The sequence below is a fragment of the Heterodontus francisci genome, chromosome 16, assembly GCF_036365525.1.
Source record: "Heterodontus francisci isolate sHetFra1 chromosome 16, sHetFra1.hap1, whole genome shotgun sequence".
Classification (NCBI taxonomy): Eukaryota; Metazoa; Chordata; class Chondrichthyes; order Heterodontiformes; family Heterodontidae; genus Heterodontus; species Heterodontus francisci.
Genome location: NC_090386.1, coordinates 51,826,212 through 51,831,253, shown reverse-complemented (window position 1 = coordinate 51,831,253; position 5,042 = coordinate 51,826,212).

The following is a 5,042-nucleotide window of genomic DNA, read 5'->3' as shown; positions in this document are numbered from 1 at the left end:
CCTGGTTTGGTGTGCTTTATTCTGGGGGATAAATAAAGTGTTTAATTTGGCTATTCTTCGGTAGGTGGGAAACGTTATTTGATATCTTATGACCTGTGGAGTAGTGGGACTGAATTAACAGTGCATTTCTCCCACCGTGATCATAACTTGGAAATTGAGTTTCACTGAAAACTAGTCTGTTCAGTCATGTATTGTGTAATAGAAACCAGTTTGTTAGTTTAAAATTGCCTTCATCTCACTAGACTGCTTAACAGTTGATCTTACTGAAGAGAGGAGAAACATATATAGGGCAAATGTGAGATCAAGGAATCCACTATACACAATGAGGGGTCTTATTGTTATGGCCCCGGGTCACCCTTATGTGAATAGATATTTGGTGGTAAAGGGGGCATGGGGTCAACTTACAGGAGTGTCCAGTGACACTGAACCCAAAAGTGCAAACCTGAAATTTGTAACAGAGACCTAGGAATCTACATAGATTCAACGTGTCCAACCAATGCAGAGCAGCAAAATGTAAATAGAATGTTGAAACTATATAGCTAAGAAGTAGAACACAAGTCATAATCAAACTATATAGTGCTCTGCACTGACCGTACCTTGAATGTCTTATCCAGTTCTGGCCAGCAAGACACAAAGGAGACATTTGGGAAGCAGTCCAAAAAAGCCACGAAACTGCTTCCTAGTGTTGGTTTGAGTTATGAAGAAATATTGATGGAGCATTGAAAGGTGTATGGAATATGCTAGTTAATAGTATGGAAAACAAAATGCTGAAAATTACTTCAAAATAAATGGCATAAGACCAGGAGGCACAGATTCAAATGACTTCCAGTTGTTGCAGAGATGAAATCCTGATCATTTAAGAATAAACTGGATGCTGTAATTGGGACTGTCTGGGTAGATAATGTCTCTCCCATAATTATCTTGTGATTATTTTCACAAAGAAGTACTCCTATTCCAGTAGGTTCATACATGAGAACTTTGACCTGGGTCTGAGACCAGTTTCTTAAGTTCTTTTGACATGGGTTAGTCACGCACCCAGTACTCCTAGCAAAGTTCCTCTGTATGTTCCTGTAAGTTGACTGGTTCTAGGAATAAAGTTGAAGTGGAAGCCTTTGTTCCAGCATGGCAGAAATTTTACACCATGCCACGATGCAGCTTCTGTTGAAGATCATTGAGTTTAATCCCACCACAGCAATTCAAACAACTGCATAGACAAATAAGAACTTGACATTTACATGCTAGCAAAATTCACTTGGGCAATTCCATTAATTTTCTTTTACAGCAGCTGTGGAGAAAGAAACAGAGTTAACGTTTCAGGTCGATGACCCTTCATCAGAGCAGGTGTAGGTCTGGATTTGCAGAGATTGGGAGGCCCATCAAACATAGGTTTCTCAGCTGATTTTTAGAATAGTTAAAAATTGGGGGTGGGGGAATGGTATAATCACAATGCATAGTAATGTGCTTTTCAGGCTCTTTTAAGATAATTAATTAATTAGAGTCAAAGTCGTACAGCACAGAAACAGGCCCTTCAGCCCACTGTGTCCATGCTGACCATAATGCCTATCTATACTAATCCCACCTGCCTGCATTAATTCCATATCCCTCTATGCCTTGCTCATTCAAGTACCTGACCAGATGCCTCTTAAATGTTGCTACTGTTCCTGCCTCCACCACCTCCTCAGGCAGCTCATTCCAGATACCGACTATTCTTTGTGTGAAAAATTTGCCCCTTTGATTCCCCCTTAAACCTCCTCCCTCTCACCTTAAATCTATGCCCTCTAGTTTTAGTCACCCTACCATGGGAAACAGAGTCTGGCTATCTATGCCTCTCGTAATTTTATATACCTCTGTCATATCCCCTCTCAGCCTCTTTCGCTCCAGGGAAAACAGACCCAGCCTATCCAATCTCTCTTTATAACTCAAGCCCTCCAAACCAGGCAACATCCTTGTGAATCTTTTCTGCACCCTCTCTTGCTTAATCACATCTTTCCTGTAGTGCGGCGACCAGAACTGCACACAGCACTCCAAATGTGGCCTAACCAACGTTATGTACAACTGTAACATGATGTCTGAATTTTGTACTCAATGCCTCGGCTGATGAAGGCAAGCGTGCCATATGCCGCCTTCACCACCCTGTCTATCTGTGTTGCCGCTTTCAGGGAACTGTGTACGTGCACCCCAAGGTGTCTGCTCAACAACACTCCCCAGAGCCCTGCCATTCACTGTATATGTCCTGCCCTGGTTTAACTTCCCAAAATGCATCGCTTCACACTTGTCTGTGTTAAATTCCATTTGCCACTCCCTTGCCCACTTTCCCAGTTGATCTATATCCTGTTGTAACCTTAGACAACCTTCTTCACTGTCCACTTTACCACCAATTTTGGTGTCATCTGCAAACTTACTAATCATGCTCCTTACATTCACATCCAAGTCATTAATATAGATGACAAACAACAGAGGGCCCAGCACCCATCCCTGCGGCACACCACTGGTCACCGGCCTCCAATCAGAAAAACAACCCTCCAGTACCACCCTCTGCCTCCTATCACCAATCCAATTTTGTATCCAATTTGCTAGCTCACCCTGGATCCCATGTGTTCGAACCTTCTGGACTAGCCTACCATGCGGGACCTTGTCAAAGGCCTTGCTAAAGTCCATGTAGACAACGTCCATCGCCCTGCCCTCGTCAATCCTCTTGGTCACCTCCTCGAAAAACTCAATCAAATTCGAGAGACATGATTTCCCACGCACAAAGCCATGCTGATTATCTCTAATAAGACCATGCCTTTCCAAATGCATATAAATCCTGTCTCTCAGAATCCCTTCCAATAACTTTCCCACCACTGATGTAAGGCTCACCGGCCTGTAGTTCCCTGGCTTATCCCTGCTGCCTTTCTTAAATAAAGGCACAATAGTAGCTATCCTCCAGTCTTCCGGTACCTCACTCATGGTTGATACTAAAATCTCTGCTAGGGCCCCAGCAATCTCCTCCTTCGCTACCCATAGCATCCGAGAATACACCTAGTCAGGCCCTGGGGATTTATCCACCTTAATGCGCTTCAAAACCTCCAACACCTCCTCCTTTGTAATGTTGATATGCTCCAGGATATCGGTGTTCCCTCCCTTGAACTCACTAGCTTCCATGACCTTCTCCATGTTAAATATGGACAAGGAATATTCATTTAAGACCTCGCCCATTTCCCGTGGCCCCACACATAGATTGCCACACTGATCCTTAAGGGGACCTACTCTCTTGCGAGCTACCCTTTTACTCTTAATATACGTATCGAATCTTATAGGATTCTCCTTTATCTTATCTGCCAGGGAAATCTCATGGCCCCTTTTTGCCCTCCTAATTTCCTTCTTAAGTGTAGTCCTACATCCCCTATACTCCTCTAGGGACTCGCTCGATCCCAGCTGCCTATACCTGACATATGACTCCTTCTTTGTCCTGACCAGATCCTCAATATCCCTCGTCAACCAAGGTTCCCTAAACTTGCTAGCCTTGCCCTTCCATCTAACAAGAACATCCCAGCCCTGAACTCTTCTTATCTCACTTCTAAAAGCCTCCCACTTGCCAGACGTCCCTTTACCTGTAAACAACCTCTCCCATTCAACTTTTGAGAGTTCCTGTCTGATGCCATCGAAATTAGTTTTCCCCCAATTTAGGACTTCAACCTGAGGATCAGTCCTATCCTTTTCCATAACTATCTTGAAGCTAATAGAGTTATGGTCACTAGTCCCAAAGTGCTCCCCCACTGACACATCAACCACCTGCCCAGCCTCATTTCCTAAGAGGAGATTGAGTGTAGCCCCTTCTCTAGTAGGGCCATCCACATACTGCTTCAGAAAACTATCCTGGACACTAAACAAATTCTTCCCCATCTGATCCCTTAGCACTAAGGCAGTCCCAGTCAATATTAGGGAAGTTAAAATCACCTACTAGTACAACGCTATAATTCCTACCCCTATCTGTGATTTCCCTGCATATATGCTCCTCCACTTCCCTCTGACTATTGGGGGGCCTATAGTATAATCCCATCCAAGTGATCATCCCTTTCTTATTTCTAAGTTCTACCCATATGGCCTCGCTGGACATTGCCCCGGGATATCCTCTCTAAGTACTGCTGTGATGTCCTCCCTAATCAATAGTGCAACTCCCCCTCCTCTCTTATCTCCACCTCCGTCACGCTGGAAGGATCGGTACCCCGGAACATTGAGCTGCCAGTCCTGCCCATCCCTCAACCACGTTCCCGTAATAGCTGTAATATCACAATCCCATGTACCGATCCATGCTCTGAGTTCATCTGCCTTACCTGTAAGGCTTCTTGCATTAAAGTAAATGCAGTTTAGCCTACCAGACATTCCACGCTCCCTGTCCTTCCCCTGTCCGGCCTGCCTACTGGGCTTGCTTGCTTCAACCTCTACATTTGCCAACTATCTCATCTGAGAGACTACTACTCTGGGTCCCAACCCCCTGCAAGACCAGTTTAAACCCTCCCGAGTAGTACTAGCAAACCTCCCTGCAAGGGTATTGGTCCCGCTCCAGTTTAGATGCAACCTGTCCTTCTTGTACAGTTCACCTCTGCACCAGAAGAGATCCCGATGATCCAAGTAGCTGAAGCCCTCCCCCCTACACCAGCTCTTCAGCCACGCATTCATTTGCCTAATACTCCTATTCCTACCCTCATTAGCACGTGGCACAGGGAGTAATCCTGAGATTACAACCCTAGAGGTCCTGCTTCTTAACCTTCTGCCTAACTTCCTATAGTCACTTTGCAGGATCTCATCTCTCGTCCTGCCTATGTTGTACCAATATGGACCATGACCTCTGGCTGCTCATCCTCCCCTTTCAGAATGTCCTGCAGCCACTCCGAGACATCCTTAACTCTAGCACCAGGGAGACAACATACCATCCTGGAGTCTCGTTTGTAGCCACAGAAACACCTATCTGCACCCCTTACGATAGAATCCCCAATCACGATAGCTCGTCCAACCCTTTTCCTCCCCTGCTATGCAGCAGAGCCCTCCGTGTTGCTGCT